Consider the following 17,999-nt stretch of genomic DNA (forward strand, 5'->3'; position numbering starts at 1 on the left):
AGAGCTAGGAGTTCCACTATCCATCCCTATTTCTGGTCCCAAAAAATCTGCTGTGGGAGAGCTGAGATTTCAATAAACCACTTGCATGTAGGTGTGCTTCAGTTTTTCCATGTTGTATTGGCTGGTATGGGTCTGGTGCCACGAAGGAGCTTCCCTTAGTGTTTAGAGCAAGGCAGTTATCAAGTCTTGGATTTATATCCATGCTTGTAATGATATTCCTATCCTTTCACTGCAGAAGCCAATGTCTGTAATATGCTGCCCTTATGAGGCCAGTGTGTTGTTGTTCATGACATTAGTTTGAGACTTCAGACGTAGTTGGTGCCATGAAGCTACTGGCTCCAGGGTCTTGGCTTTGGTTAAGGTTGACATATACTCTTATCTAGGCTGGTGCTTCTTGGGATTCTTGTGATAATTAGTCACATTTTCCTCCCAAAGAGATGCAGACATTTCAATTTCTAGAATAATCTGAGGGTGGTTCTCTAAGAGGATATTAAGATTAAACTGTATAAAACTTATATTTCTAGATTTTTCATCTCTGCATAGCTCCTCTGTGCAGAAATGTTGGGCTTATCAGCAGATGATCTGAAAATATTTATTGGTTATTTACAGTAAAATACAACTCTTCAAAAATTTATATGAAGAGGTCATATTTTTCTTTTCATATTTGATTGAAAGATTTCTACATAATTAATATGGAAACAATTCCTGAATAAGGTCTGCATGGACTCCTATTGAACTAAATAATCTCCCATAAGTATAAGCTACAAATCTAACCCTTCACTTGAAAATAAATCTCCCTCATTTATGGATGTTGTTTGCTATTCCTACTCAGGTCATCTCTGAAGCATGTCTAAGCAGTAGATTAAAAATGACAGATATTGCCCTGATATTAAATTTTCACAGACTTATTTCTAAGCATTCTGAAAAGCACTGATCACTGAAGCAAAACAGCATCATTTAGATACTGGTACATCAAACGGCCATTTAAAACAAGCTAATGTTTGAGAGGAAGAATTGCCAGAGAGGAATTCCAGGCTATTGCTTCTACATACTTTCCCTGAAGTTCCAAGCCTCTTGATGACATAACTGGGCATGTCTATACGCGCATTTATGCATACTAAAAATTTACTGCACGGCAAGCGGGAATATGCCAGCGTCTACACATAGGCATTAAAGCACATTAACGCTGTGCAGTAACTAATCGGTTGTAAATTTGATACCTGCATGATGCAGGTATCAAATTTACGCTCAAGTTGGCATAAGTCACCATATTTACTGAGCAGTATGGGTGTGCACGTGTAGACGTGCGTCTGTGCTTCACAGTAATTTTGGTTATTGCACAGTAAATGCGCATGTGTAGATGCACCCACCATGTATCTGGGGAGCAACTCATACTTTGAAATCATATTGGCAGCACCTTACAAAGAGAGATTATTAGTATGAGCTTTTTTTTTTGCGCATGACAGAGAAGAAAAATAACCCAAAATAAAGTTTCACTTTAATTTCTGCCCTCCTTATCTGGGTCACTCATTTGAATATTCAGTTATGCAGTTTGTAAATGCATATACACCCCAGGGGCAAAGATAGAAGTTATTTTCTACATCATTCCCTTCAAGTATTTAAAACTTTTTCATTTTAATGAATATTTTCCTCCAAAAGTTCTATTCTTTCAGTTTCATCTCTCCTTTGCTGCAGTTCTCTCATAATAGCTCATTTTTGTGCTAGTTTCTACCTCCCATGAGATTAATCCCCAGGCATTGCTGTCAGTGCAAAGCTTCTAGAGCAGTACACTGCTCAAAGGCCATTTGCAGGTCTTTTGAGGCCAATGGTCTCGGGAGGAGTCTTTTTCAATTTTCATCCCTCTCCCATACAAAATAATAACATTTGATCACTGTTACTGTGCAGTCTTGTTACCACAAATAACAAACATTTTAGTGAGATGTTAATGGATTTAGACATATATTCTTGTGTCTCAGTAGAATGTGTGCAATGCAAACTGTCACAATGAGAACATTCTCACCTCCTTTCTGATCGTCTGATCTGAAATTCATTGAACAAAAAGGAAAGACAGCAGTTATTTCTTTATATTCGATGTAGGCCCAGATTTTGCACACTCCAGCTCTACCTTTGTTACCAACAAAAAACTTTTAGAAAGCATGGTCCAGCAGCCCAGTACCAAAAGAGGTTATTTTGACATGGTTTGAACAAAACAACTTCTTTATAAAGCACATCGCCACAAGATGCATGTGGGATGCTTTCTAAACTTTTTATGGTGCAGTAGCTAAGCCGAATATAGACAGAAACCAGGTTATTTCATAGCTACATTTTGGACATGGTAGAGCTGTCAACATACAATGAGGAAGCTGGTGTGTGAAATGCTAGGTTTGTTTAGTTTGTCTTCATATTGCTTTAACAGAATCACTTTGAGGATTCACAACATGATACACATAGGCATTAGCGCGGTGCAAAATTTCACCCGCTGTTTCATTTCGATGCTGTTTTGAGCTTGAAAAGGGGAAATCAAAATGAAACAAAGGGCTTCAAAACAGCCTGGAAATGGAATGAAGGCAGTTGAAACATTTTGAAAGTTTGGAAACATTTTGAGTTTCAAAGCTCAAGCTGAGCTTGCCTGCAAGGAAACAGAAAGTAAGGAGAGGGACGGGGAAGAGGGGGAAGGACTGCTCTCATATTAATTGTGCAGCCAGTTAGTGACTGTGATCCTTCCCTGAGGTCCCTTCCATTCCCAGTGCTCTGGGGGAGGGATGGAAAAACAGCATAAAAGGCAGCGTTGTTTGAACTGGCCTGCTTTCAGCCTTGGAGTCTGACAGTTACTGAGCTATCTTCCAGCAACTCAGGAGCATTAGACAACAAAGGCTACTACTGCCATTGATTCAAATGTTTTCTTACTTGCTAGCCATAATACCTTTTGCTTTCTTCTAGACTCTTTTATTTTATTATTATATCCATTGATTTATTCTTTTCAATTTTTTAATTATATTGGATATTACACTATAGAATTTATATAGGAAGGCAGATACATTTATATATAGGAAGGGCAATACATTTATATTTTATTTCTATACATTTATACCTTGTGGCATATTACATTATAGAATTTATATAGGAAGGGAGATGTTTTTATGTAAGACACTATGAAACACACCATGAAGCATGGTGGAAAGGCAGCTGACAAGCCTTCAGGGAGGGTCAGAAAATGGGGTAGAGGGAGAGGTGTATGTTTCTCCCTCCCCCCACAAACTGAGAGAGCCTCTTTCCTGCAGGTAGCAGGGATTAGGCTTCCAGAAGCAGCAAGGAGAGGGGAGCAGTGCCAGTGCCATTGCCTGTGTCTGAGTCTGCATCTCCTCCAGAACACCGGGCATAACCACGCCCCTCCCCACCATGACAACAAGCATCAGCACCAGCACCAGAATGAGAGTCTCCTCCATCCCATTTTCACTTCCCATGCTGAAACTTCCAGTGCCAGAGGAAGAGCTGGAGCTGGATCTGAGTGCCCTAGCAAGGGAAATTCTGGGGAAGGAGGGTTAATCAGCTGATTAACTACTAGATGATCTACTCGGGTCCCTTCTGACCCTAGAAAACTATGAAACTATTACCCTGGGGGTTTTTAAGAGGAGGTTGGATGAACATCTTGCTGGGGTTTTATGACCCCAGTATTGTTTCCTGCCATGGCAGGGGGTCAGACTAGATGATCTACTCAGGTCCCTTCTGACCCTAGAAACTATGAGTCTCAAATTTTCCCTAGAGCCAGTTCTCCTTCCCCAGAAGGCACTTCAAAAGGCGGCTTAGGTAGAGGTTGCAGAGGCAAGCAGTTCAGCTGAGTCCACTCCTCCTGTTGCTGTGCCTCTGCCTGCTAAGGAGGAGGAAATTGCAGCATCCACACATGCACCCGCACCCCAGAAGCGAGTGGGTAGCATGGTCGGAGATCATTTTGAGCTGGTAGATAATCCCACATATGCCATCTGCCTGCACTGCTGAGCCAAAACTAGCCAGGGTAAGGGAACAAAATACACGAACACCATAGGGATGCTGATGCATCTCCGCAGGCACCATCCCCTTCCCCTTGCTCCTCTCCTTTGGGCATGCTCCCACTGGTGCCAAGCTGTAAAGTCCTCCTCTCACTCCAAAGCCCTCATCCACCCAAAGCAGAGGCAGGCTACCCTGCAACAGTGGGGGAAAGGCGGACAGAAAGTGGGGTATGTTGCAAGGTTGAGCGAGATTACCCAGAGCACTGGGGAGATTCACAGACGCTAGGGCTGGAGGGGACCTCGGAAGATCATTGAGTCCAGCCCCCTGCCCCAGGGGCAAGGAGTCAGCAGGGATCATGGGATCCCAGCAAGATAAATATCCAAATGTCTCTTGAAGGCATTCAAGGTAGGCCCTTGAACCACCTCCAGTGGCAGTCTATTCCAAATCTTGGGGGATCAGACCGTAAAGAAGTTCTGCCTTATGTCCAGCCTGAAACGGTCATGGAGGAGTTTGTGACTGTTCGACCTTGTCATCCCTTGGGGCGCTCTGGTGAACAGATGCTCCCCAAGATCCTGGTGATCACCCCTGATAAACTTATAGGTGGCCACCAGATCACCCCTGAGCCCGAGCTTTTCCAGGCTGAAGAGTCCCATAGCTCTCAGCCTCTCATCATAAGGCCTGTATTCCTGACCTCTGATCATGCATGTGGCTTTCCTCTGCACTCTCTCAAGCTTCTCCACATCCTGGTGATGCTCTCCTTATACAGGTGATCCCTGTAGTGAAGGAACTTCCGAGCCAGATGGAGAGCTTCCAGGGAATCTTTGTTCCTGGCTGGGGCACACTACATGAAGGCACTAGTGAGGTGGCTGAAGGAGGGCATCAGGAAATGGCTTGATCCCTTGCAGTCCAGTATGGTCCACATGCTGGTTGCCATGTGTGACCTGAGGGTGAAGGGCAGCTTATGCAGCAGCCAAATTGTGAATCAGTGGATGGAGGTGTTGGTGAAGAGAGGGAGGCAGAATGGCAGAGGCAGGGGGACCTGGAAGAGGGGGATCCACTGTCCCATGCTAGCACACAATTCACCAGTGAGCTTCCTCCTCCACCACAGGGGCTGACAATGTGGGCCAAGGGCATGGCTTCCATGGTGGGGTCCAGGGGCACCAGACCCCACCATCAGGCAGGTAGTGCTTAGGCCTTAGTGGCTGCCTCTCACCGAGGATGTGGAGCCACTGCTGTGTGACCCCTTGGACTACTAGGCAAGCCGCAGTCAGAAGTGGATAAATCTGGCCATGCTTGTCCAGGAACACCTGTTCTCTGTCCATTGACCAGTGCTCTGAATGAGAGGGTGTTCAGCATCATTGGAGATATAGGCACTCCACCGCATCACCTTGGATCCTGGTTTGGTGGAGCAGCTGGTGTTCCTGAAGGTGGACCTCCTGCTGCTGGGGTTCCCAAGCTCCAGGTGCAGAAAGAGTGTGTGCCACCCTCCTCACTCTGTTCACACCTATTCCCTTTTTTCATTTTTTAAAAGCCATTTAATGCCTCGCTCTCAGAGCTGGAAGGGGCAACTCACTGCATCACCAGCCAGCAGGGGAAGAACATGTCCCTGCTGAGCTTCCGTGCCAGGATGAACTTGGAGGCATGGGCTAGGGCTATGGGGAAGGAGGAGAAGACCCCAGGTCCTGGGCATGACCACTTAAACTGTACTCTGCCAGGGTCAAGGAAGCCTTGTGGGACAGCTGGAGGCATGGCAGCCCCAGGAAATGCCAGGACCAAGGATCCCCCTGGTGACAGGTGGGTAGGAGGCACCGTAACCTCCAGCTACCACATGCATGTACACAGTCCTGGCTGGAGAAAGCCCGGACCCATCACGACTTTGACAGGCCTGAGGCTTGCTGGTTGCAGTGTTGTGTGGCTTGCTGGTTGCAGGAGTTGTGAGGCTCCAGGTGAGCTCAGCTTAGTTGCCTGAGATGCCGTCTTTCAGGCCGAAAACCCCTTTTTCAGGCTGAGGAAGCACTTGCAGTTGGTGTGTGTGTTGTTCCTGGATGGAAGGAATAGCAAAGAAGCCAGAGGCTGGCATGCAGTGCAGGCAAGAAAGTCAGTCATTGAAAATGGAGGCATCAGGGGGGTGAGGGACAGGCTGGGGTGGGTGGGAAGGGGGATGTAGCAGGACAGGTAAAAGTGGAATGGTACCTGGGGAGTCACAGCTCCGGCAGGTCGCAGTGAGTCAGAATTCCAATGTCTAGATTGAGTCCATGCATTTCTGTACCTACTACCTAGAAGGTTGATGAAGTGCAGTGCATAGGTTCATGTGTGACAGCTGGTTTACAAATTCCTTTTAAGGATCAGGCCTGAGAGACTGGAGACAGGTGATGGTCTGTTGCTGTCTTTGATAGATTTTCAGTGTGCCCTCATTCTGGTGTGCAGTTGTTGCTTGGTGTCTCCACATATTTTCCGTCAGGGCACTTCACCCCTAGAATGGGGGCAGAGCAGCCTGCAGTTGCAGAGTCAGCAAAAATCCTCCTCCTCACCCCGCACCCCCAACTCCCCCCATGCAAAGGCTATCACTAAAGCAGACACTCTCTGCATCATTTCCAGTACAGGCCAGGTTTAAAAAATGTGGGATATTAAAACTTATGCATTTGCCTCCTAGGCAGAAGATTCATACTCTAGGGCTAAGCTCATTTGGGAACATGCTGCTTAGACAACACGAAGTCCCAACTGTCTTCCTAGGAAATAAACTGTAATTACTTAAAAGTGTAGGACCCTGTATGCTAGGCCCCTGGTGTGGTGAGCTACCAAGTCAGCTATGTTATTGTTTGCCTCGTGAACTTATTTCGTTATATTTGCACCTGCATTCTTCCAAGTCAGTTCTCATTTCTCTTCCTTTACAGCATCAGGAACGCTCTGGACGCACCATTCCTTCATCCCATTGAAACATGGTGTTTACCTTATGTTTTGCTCACAACAAAGCTTCTGGTTTGTTTCCTTGCTTGCTTTCTCTTGAAGTTATCAACTTTTTTCCCCCTCCAAAGTGAATTCCTGACTAAACAGTGTTTGACATGAAACCAATATAAATAATTTATTTAGCTTCATTTTGCACTGAGCAGTTATCTATAATTCAGTAAATTAGAATGTGGGTAATGTACCAGAGCTGTTTATATAATCAACCTGGCAAATTACTTTACAGTGGTTACTGTTTTGTTTTGTTTTTTACTCAATAGGTTTATCACAATACCAAGAACTATTACCCAAAGCATGACTAATGGATACTTATAAATGACATAATGAGCACAGGTTTGCAAGAAAGCCTCTAATTGGAGGTTTCATAGTTAACGGTGAGACCAAAATTATAGTTGGATGAAAGTTGCCAAAAATATTTCATGTACAGGCTGCACAGGCAGTAAACAACAGCTGTACCTTGCAGCTAAGCTCCAATTTCAAACTAATTGTTGCTCTTTATTTTGACATTTCTTACAAACCTGAGAGCTGCATTAATAAGGTGATCTGAAAAACCAGCACATACATTATGCAGTTTCAGAGCATGCTTTGTCAGACAAGCTCATTTGCCTGAGATAGAAAACATTTGGCACAGGGACTCTTGTTTTGTCATTTCTGCACGAAGTGTTTAGATAAGCATTTATTTTATCTGAATAGAAATCAATGCCAACAAATAAACCCATGTGTGCAGGTCAGAACAATAGCAGATTCCAGGCAGAAAGGGAGAGGAAATTGCTCTTTGGATGTAGATGTACTGAAGAACTGATTGTGAACTCGCACCTCAGGCATTTTGAATGAGGAGAGTTTGGTGGGATTGTTTGCCTTTACCTTTGCATTTGGAATGCTTGTAGCACACCTTGTAGCAAGGCCATAACAATGATAAGGATACTCACGATGTAGTTAAGATTTTTTCAGAAGGGAGGAATACAAAGTGTTTGCAACATAACCACGAGTCAGCATCACCTCAGTTACTGCTCTAAACTCCAAGTAACAAACTTTTGCCAGAAAGTTTTCAAAGGTTTTGAGCAAGTCTAGGGCTTTTCATAGGGTTTCAAAGAAATAATCTTCATGCTTTTATGTAAATCTAGACAAAATTATTTTTCTTTCTCTCTCCCCATCCTCTTCCAGCCACTGCCTGTCCCTTAGCTCCTAGCTGCCCCTCACTCTGGTCTCTGGATGCGTAAGCATCAAATGGTATCAGGTGAGGTGCACATCGAAATTTTGATTTCAAATTTCATGGCAAAATTAAATGGACATAAATTGGTGCCTTATCTCAGTTCACTGTAACATACTGCATTGTTAATGGAGATCTGCACAGTCATCTACAAAAGAATAAAATTGTCTTTTCCTAATCAATTTTTAGAGGCCTGGTTATCTGTAGCAATATACAATGTCTGAAAAAACTGCATGTGCCCACTACTCAAGCCCATATACTTTTTAACCATTTCTATTGTATTCAGTTCTTTATTGTGTGACTTTGTTTAGCAGAAAGAACACGTCCCTCAAGACAGGTGCTGTCACTCCATTCTTTTAAAGCTTGCCTCTCTGCAGAAAATGACAGTATTTTTTGCTGACCTGAGATGTGATGTATCTTCTGTTTATTGGAAAGTTAATTTCAATTCACTAAGGATGTTGAGACTCATAAATCAATTGGGAGAGCTGGTTAGGCTCCTCCAATCACAATGCAGATCTGTGGGAAAGTATGAAAGTCATTGGGAGATATGAAGAATTCTGTTAACCCTGAGTGGTTGTTTAAATGGGGATAAGTAAATGGACGGGCAAAGGGGACATTCCAAAGGCATCAAAGTCCCCCGTCACACTAGAAATCGCTGGGCTGATGCTAACCAGTCAACAGAAAATTTCCTCTGCAACTTGTGTTTACTCTTCCAAAAGGAGAAAGAAAAGCAGAGCAAATCCTTGCATTTTGTTCCCTCACAGAAGAGGCTCTTGAGTAGAGGATTCAACAGAAGATGTAACCAAAGGAAGTTTTATGCTGATTATGTTTGGCCTCTATATTTATTAAAAAGTACACTAAACTGAAGGGCCTGTGTCTTTGGCACCATATTGAATGTAAATTATATGGCAGGAACCATGGGGTTAAGTATTCTGGTCAGTGCAGTTCAATGAACACATTAACTCTTTGAAATTAGTTTTGATTCTCAGTTCAGTTCATATAATATTGGCCCGTATTTTGACATTGATGTGCATTTTTATATCAAAGGACTACACCATAGAAATTTAGTATAGAAAGGCTGCACCATAGTTGTTTTGACAGCTAGGGCTTTGGTACTACGTACATAGTGAGAATCAGTTTGGATTTGGGATATTTTGGAATAGATATATGTATCTCCTCCTTAGACCCTTATTTTGAGTAGAGGCAAAAAATGAAACAACCACCTTACATCTCTGCCAATATCTGATTCTGTTGCCAATCACTGAGAGGTACCTGAGTTTCTGTTAGGGTGGCTGGAATAATCAGCAACACCGGTATTAAGTATGACATTTCACAGTTTCTACCAGAATTAGATGAAGGATTATTCACACTGTTCTTGGAACTACTGTTTTAGGCTGTCAACTGACAGACATCACCTCAGGAGTTTTAATTCATATTTTGAAGATTATCTGAAAAGTTTGTAACCATAACGGCAAAAGCAGCATTTAGAACATAAATTTATATTAAGAAACTTCCTTTAAAAAGGTAACAAGACAGTTGTGATAATTGACTTGCATTATACACGAGACCCAGATCTATTTAGTGTACCTGGAGGTGTTTCCTTAAACCAGATTAGTAAAGCTCACTGAAACAATGGCACCTAGGACAAGATCTCATTTTTTTGCAGATGATGTATCCCCTCCTCAGATGCCGACTTGAAAAGCCAGGATGCTAGTATCATCTCTCCACAGGAAAGGTAAAGCAGTGCAAGTTTCTTCCTCTGTGTCCTAGTCGTAACTTGGATGGATGAGCAGGTAGTTAAACCTCTGTGTACAATCAGCTCTCAGTCCTAAGACTGCTAACAGTTTGTGTTGGATCACTTTAAGATACAGACATCTAGCCACAGGAAATAGGCTCTCCTGGTGCTTTTGATATTAAAAGCTGTAGGGAGCTTAGCACAGTTTGTCAGGTTAAGAGTGCAAATGAAACAGATCAAAGCTTTGCTTGGTCAGAGTCTGATCTCAAATAATCTTTAGCATTTTTCCAATCTAGGCTAAATGGTAACTTCAGCTGACCTCATTGCTGTTGCACATGAGGATCACATTTTCCAAAGGGATCAGAAGACATTTGTCACTGGCAAATAAGCAACAAAAACAACTACGTTTTACATAACAATGCGTGTAGGTCAAGGTCTTGGTCATCTTGGAAATCCACCCCTTAAATAGTCCATTGACTTCAGTGGAAGTTGCATCACACCTTTAAAAAACTTCTGCCTCTGTTCTTGATGTAAACAAGTAAAGGGAAAAGCATGACAGTGCACAGCTAATAGCAGTAGCTGGGCTGCTAATGAGGATCAGATAAAGACAATTACCAGCAGCAGCTATAAATACACTGGAAATTAAACAGACCACTAGTAGATAGGTCATGTAATAAAACCAAACTGCTCCAGGCTGAAGGGGTAAGGGAGGAGTTTTGCTGTGTTTATACTAACTCACATAAGACCCAAAGGCTTAGGGAACAGTAACGCATGTGTATGGCCTTTTCAGAGCATGATGCTATGCATTAGGGTAAACAGCTACTTCATAAAGTAGTTAGTGAATTGCTACCAAATTAATTCTCATTGCAGAACTCCCTCTGCACAGGTGTGAATTACTACAGGAGTGGCAAGCTACAGAGAGTGAGGGCCTAAGGACCAGGTGAAGTCAGTGGGAGCTAGGAGTGCTTATCACCTTAGAATACCATGGCGGAAGTATGATAGCATGCAATAATCTCAGTTGACTATACTAAGACAATAATAGGGGTCTTGGAGTTCAAGAATATAATAGGGAAGCAAACTCTCATCAGTGAAAGTGTGAGTCCAAGCTGGCTCCTATAAGTGCTTTGAATGTCTCTTACTTAGCAGGCTGCACCTGGACACAAAATAACAGTTTTCCTGGAGCACAGAACGCTTATTTTTAATATTGAAGGTGGCACACAAAAACACACTAAACACTATACACAGTCCCACAAATGCTTTGTAAGCTACTAGGCAGTTTGGTTTGTAAGACACCCACACTGGGTCCTGTGTGGGTAGAAAACGGATGAGTTCTTTCTACCCCCCCCCTTTTTTTTGGTACAAAATGTTACTTAATAATCATTTGGAACAAAGGGAACATCTGGTTCATCTCTACAGTGACTTTCAACCAATGCATTTTGGATGAGGCAAGTGAATGCCTGTATTTTAATCACAGTGAAAGTTGTTTGTGGACTAGAAACTTCATTTCACTACATGGGAAATTTTGCATTTCATAGAACAAGTAATCATCATTATTTTATTAGCACTTTTGATCCAGTCATTTTCTGGAACACAGTTTGGATAAGGCAAAGTTAAAGCCATATGATTTATTTTCTTTGGGATGCACTTTGACAAATCTAATCTTTAAGAAATGTTTGAGCAATCAAACTGTCTGGAGATCATGTGCCTTTTAGTCACAAAACATTTTGTATTTCCAGCTGCTGCCAGTGGTCTCCAGCCAACTGGAGTCGGGATAAAGGAGGACAAAAAAAAAAAAGAGAGAGAGGAGCCCATGTTCAGATCATTTATTGCTTATTTTAAGCTAGCTGTGTTTGTATCATCTCTGGACTGAAGCATCTAGTTCATTTGCTGACTCCATGGCCTGTTGTACATTTGGAATGGATATGGTTTCAGCTAGATAAGGTTACTTTGTAAATTGACCTCAAATTTGGTGATGGCAGATTATGATGTTAAAAGGGCCAGAATCAAACAATTGACTAGCTGCTGCAGTGACAACAAACTATTCCAGTCACAGTAAAGACTCCCATATTTCTTAACAATGACCTGTCTAAGCTCAGCTTCAGAGCCACATTCAAATCAGGTTCTCTGGGCGTCTTAAAAGAATTAAGACCAGAGGCAAAGTAATGAGAAGTCACACTGTCCTCTCTTCTAAAAAAGAAGACCACCATTTTTTAATCAAATTCAATCTCAGTTAAATTCTCAGTGCCCTAAAGGATCCTAAAATCACAGCAGAGGTTATTTCCTGTTAGCTGGTACAGAGATGGGTATTAATCCCCATTTCTAGTGTTACAAGTCTATCTTTATTTTCTTTTTGAGGGAGAAATTTCTCTAGTTTCATACTTCTCCCTAGCCTGCTACCACTATCAAAAAAGATTACTCCTCTTCCCAAAAGCAACAAGGTAAATGGAGCTGTTTAAATATAATCCAAACCCCTCCCCTCTACTCTCTCTCAGCAGTATTCATTTTACTAGCGATCCCAGCTTGGTCCCACATATGCCCTTTCTGATAAGCTCTAGCTGGTTCACATCACCAGCTAAAACTTCTATCAATGGAAGGATTTTTCTTCTGCCCATCTTTCCCTTCAGGAAGTGAAGCATCCCACATGCATGTATGTCACTATATATGAGGAATGATACCCTATTTTCTTTATTTTTGATAGCATATTTGCCAATGTTCATGTCTACATTAAACTTTAGAATTTGTGTTCCAGTTAAAAGACAGCATGGAAATGAAAAGCTAAGAGGGAACAAAGAGAGCTGGGGAAGGAAAAGGGATGATGTGAGAATAGATAAAGGTAGAAAATTAGTAAATTGAAGATACCTTGTAAGAGACCATATAAAAATTGTGTACCTGTTTTTAAAAGAGTGGGCTAAATAATCTTCCTAGTAGCTACATATTTTTTTCAAGATCTTTTTTTCTTTTTAAAAAAAGAAACCACAACATCATGCATAAATTTAATTGAAAGGAAAATTTTGTGAACTCATCCGTTTCCCGCCTGAAGAACAAACAGCTGGTTAAACCTAAAAAAACCCATGAGGTTTGTAAAGTTTGCCCATCTTTAACTGAACAGGTTAGTAAGAACTCTTGGAGACAAAACAATTGTGCTGTTTCAAAAACACATTTTCTTTGCTTCAGGTGTTCTTGATGAGAAAACAGTAGCCAAATAAATAGTATAAATGTGCCATTTTAGAGCATACTGAATCAGCAAAGGATACCTGAAATCCTATTTCATTTCATTGACCAGAATGGCATGCATGTAGCCATATAACTAAAATTGTTGGCGCTAAAACATAATTTCTGTTCTTAAAGAAATTGCCCTGCGCTCAAACCTGCCAAAAGGAAAAATGGAGGAGGAAGAGGATGACACTCCCATGTGTCAGCTAAGTAGCTTAGTGCTTAGAGTGCTCTCCCAGAGAGCAAGAAGCCCAGGCCCTAAGCTCTGAGGAGAGTTGAACCCGAGTTTCCTGCTTGTTAAAGGCCTTTCACTACAAGCTACAATTATATAGGAATTCCTCCCACTCTCTTCTTACAGTAGCGCACTGCACCTTGCATTTAGTACTCTTCACATAAAACAGGTAACAGTACACTGAAGGTTTCTGCTACACCAAGGGACGGAATTGCCCTTCCACAGAAGCATCCATCTCACTCCGCCGTCCTCCCTCTGCTTTGGGCTCTTCCTCCTGGTTCCCCTTATCTTTCTCTTTGCTGCCTGGTGAGTCAACTCCAAAAGGAGCACCAGAAAAGGGGATCGGTGTGTCTGTGCCTGGTGTCAACAGCCCTTTGCTAGAAAGCAAGAGATGCAGGTTCAAACCCCTTTGGGATGGGGCTAGACCTAGGACTTCCTGGGCTAGTGCCCTAACCACTGTGCTAGCTGACTTAGAGGCAGGCCTCTAACACCTGTTATCTAGGTAAATTTCCAGACTTACCCAGGCTTATGTGTATACCTCGGCAACCTTATTTTGCTGTGCAGCTGCCTGGCTGGAACATAGTGCTACTGAGCATGCTCAGTGAACATGTGCTGGTTTGTGTGCACAGAGCTGTATCTGAAACTGTGCATACATACCAGAAATTGCAGTTACGTGAATGGGGATGTGTCATTTATGTTCATAAAAGAGAGTATGGTTTAGCCCTCAGGCATCTTTGTTTCATGCTCTAAGGCTTCAAGTTACTAGTTGCTTCTCCTAGAGCCTTCCTCCTGTCCCAGCGCTGTCACTAGTTGGCCTGTCTGACTGGCTTCGAAACATCTACACACAGTCTCAATTCCCTTTGTTAAACTGCATCATATAGTACATCAATGACTGTCAAACCGGGACATCTCAGTCACTAAATAATCTATCAGTTAGCTCATTGCCCACCTTACTGGAAGGTTGTTCTCAGCATCATAATTTAGAAGTGGTTCCCCCACCCCATTATGGATTATACAAATGTTTTTTACCAAACAAGCCTAAGAACCTTTCCTCAACATATTAAAAGAGTTTGCTTAGAGTCCTGAACAATGTTATTAGTTCAGTTACTTATGTGACTGTGTTGCCTGGCATCTGTGGTTCTAAAAGCCCTTTGTAATCTGCAAAATACAAAACCTTGGGAAACCCTCCGTAATGAGTAACCCATTAAACACACACACATAGATAAAAATAATACTTGCCTCATAATAATAGTAGCAATCCCTTGCATTGAATGGGCTCCTACCTTTTGCTCAACTCCTCTTTAAAGCCTCAGTAAACAATAAGATTCACAGTAGCCACATCTACAGAAGACCTTTACTGTGCAGTAGTTTGCTACTATTGTTCAGTAGCATTGCCAGGCATGACACATGACATGACACCACTGCACAGTATTAATGAGCTACTGTGCAGTAAGTGTCATTAGGCAACTGTGACAGGATGCTGCTGTGCAGTAATGCCAGTTACTGTGCGCTCATTTAATGCTTGGTTATGCAAGTACTACATGACTGCACAGTAACAACTGCACAGTGAGTGGCTCATGTAGACATATCCAGCACAACCAAAAATTTAAAATAAGTTAAATTCAGGATCAGGGTATCTGGAAAGTGAGGTTCAGATCACAGGGCCTCTTTCAGAAAACATGTCCCACCAGAATTCCCTTCTTAGTAAGACAGGGCAGTTTAAAATTAAAACCTTTGTCATATTACCCTATCCCTAGTATTTGAATCCAACCATTTGCAGAGAGTTTTAAAAACATCTTTTCAGCTTTTAAAGGATGAACTCCTTATTATCTATTGTCTCTCACAATCCAGTACTAAAAGGAAAAAGAAAAACAAGACGGAGGCTTGCTGCGTGGGCTGAAGAAACAAGGGAGTTTGTGATTCCTAGCAATGCCAAATGCTACAGCTCAAGACACAGGGGGCTGTTTTAAAAAGCAAAGGAGTAGTTTTCTCTAAACTATAAATCTTCTGGCCTCTTACTATGGTCTCTGGATAATAAGAGCACAGGAAATTGTTCTTGTTAATACCCCATTGAAAAATTGTAAATCTTGTGTTTCTCAGAGTGTGTGTTTGACTACAACAAAAGCAACCATAATTTCTAGAGAACTGGTTGGAGAAACAGCTAAACTCCAACATCACTCTGCTTTCTTTCAGCCATTACTTTCATAATATTTAGAAAAAAAGATAAATAGACATGCAAGGTCTATTTGTGGCCCCAATTCCCCCCTTTACATTCAGATCTGTGAAGCAACAATATTTCCTGGGCATGAGAATAAACAGTACACTGTGGGTGCATCTACACAAGACACGGACTACACAGTAGACTAATAATACTGTGCAGTAGTACATCACAGCCTGGACAATGCTAATACACTACTGCATAGTGCTATTAGGCTAGTGTGCAGTGGTTTCACTTAAAAGATGTTTGCCAGTGTTACTGTGCAGTAACTCCAGTTACTATGCATCTATTTAGTGCTTGCTTATTCAAGTACTAAATAAATGCACAGTGACCAATAAGCAGTAGCGTCTGATACAGATGCACCCAGTAAGTATTACCACTTGCCCTTTTTGCTCACTTTCTTGCCAGAAGCAGATGTAAGAAGGTCTCCATAGAAGGAAGCTCGGTGGAATGTGGCTCTCAGAAGAAAGAGGTTATCACAGGACCTGAATATACGATGTCTCTACCAAAATCTATGTTGATCTCAGGAATCAGCAGGTTTTAGTTGGGTTTAGGGCATTTATTAGGCAAATGTACAAACTGTAGCTTTTTTCATTCCAGAATTTAATTTCCCTCTGTTTTTTTTTTCCTTGTGTGCCTTTGCATGGACCAGCTAAGTGGAGTATATGAGGTAGAGCTTTTGAGTTGCTCAATATTGGTCTAATTGATTTCCACAGACACTCGCTGACTTCTTAAACAAGTATTCTCTCTAATTTTTAAAGGCCAAAACTAGCATTAACTAATTTATTTTCACAATATCTCTGTGAGTTAGGTAAATTATTGGTAATATCTCCATTTTTCAGATGAGGAAACAAACAGAGCACTAAATCCTGTTTTCCTTCTTTGGTAAAACCTCTAGTAAAGTTGATAGTTGACAGGGAAAAAAGTGGGGAGTAATCAGAGACATGAAGATACTTGTTTAAAGCTTCCTACTGAATCTGGCAAGGCTGAGATTAGGCTTAATTTTTACTGCATAAATCTATAGAGTGAATAGAGAAGTGTATAGAGTAAAGCTGATGATGGAGAAAAATCTCAGTAGAAATGAGTATAAGTTGAAAATATTCTACACATGAGAATCCAATGAATACTCCTTAGGTTCTTACATCATGAAATGACACTATTAAATGTCAGCTTCCAAACTCAGTATTTTTTTCCAGGGCCAATGAACAATATTTCTGGAGCAATATCAATACTCTTAGAAGAATCATCATTCATAAAATAAGGAAAATTTACAAATGACTCTAAAGCCATGCATACCTAAAGTAATTTTGACAATATCCAATATTTTCTGCATGGAATTCACATGTATTAATCATTCCTAAGTAATTTAAATCATTACAGGTGAGCAAACTCCAGAAAAAATATTTGTGTAACAGAAACAATATCACGTCACTTGGGGATATAAATCACAGAACACAACAAATAGCAAATAGTTACTGATGTAGCACAGATATAATTCATGTAGAATACAGCAGCTGAAATATGTCCACTAAAACAATTCTGAATGACACAAATTGGTAAAAATCAGTCTGTTCCTGGATATTTTTATCTGTGAACAGAATAGAAGCTGAATATTAAGTTCTGTAGAGAAAATGAAGAAGAGTCTTGTGTGATATCCAACTTGAAACTGTGAGTGGAATTTAGGTAGGTCAAGGTCTGCTTATCCCAGCTGTGATTTGGGCAAGGTACTGGAGTTAACAATACTTCTGTTCTCCTGATCATACTTGTGATTATTAGTAGCCAAGACTTTGTTTTTACAGATTAGTTTAAAAATGACCCCTCCAGTAGCACAGTGACTCTTAACAACATGTTGGGTTGTTGTCTCATAGAGGGAAAGTTGCCACAGCAATTTCAATGACCCTTAATATTCTCTAATTGAATTAGCTTAGTTTATATTTTTCTATTTATTTATAATTACAGACTGCCTCCTCCCTCACTCTGTGGTTTTGCTGTGAATATGACGCTGATATAAGACCCCAAGAAGTTTCAAAAGACTAATGCTGTTTGAGCAGGTGCATTGCCTTTGCTTACCCAAGAGAACTCATTTACAATATCAAACTCACAAGTTTCTTTCCTCTTAAATATCTTAAATTCTAGGAAAACTTATTTCAAAGCTGCCCCTATTCAAATATTTGCTTTACTACAGTGCATTCTTTTGGAGTTTAAGTTCCTTTGTCTTTATAGATCCCATCACCATCTCCACTGGAGCCTGATCGAAGTCTAATTGAAGCAGTTGAAAGTCTTTCACTGATTCCAGTAAGAGTAGGCTTGAGTCCTTATGGCTCCATCTTTCTAGGTGTAGAGGACCCTCAAACACACACTGAAATCCATTTGAGTGGATGGTGCTCAGTATTTTACAGATGTACGTAGCTTCTTATATGAGAAAGGCTTTACTGAGTGA

This window comes from Crocodylus siamensis, chromosome 4 (assembly GCF_052110815.1).
Source record: "Crocodylus siamensis isolate JL-2025a chromosome 4, ASM5211081v1, whole genome shotgun sequence".
Taxonomy (NCBI): Eukaryota; Metazoa; Chordata; order Crocodylia; family Crocodylidae; genus Crocodylus; species Crocodylus siamensis.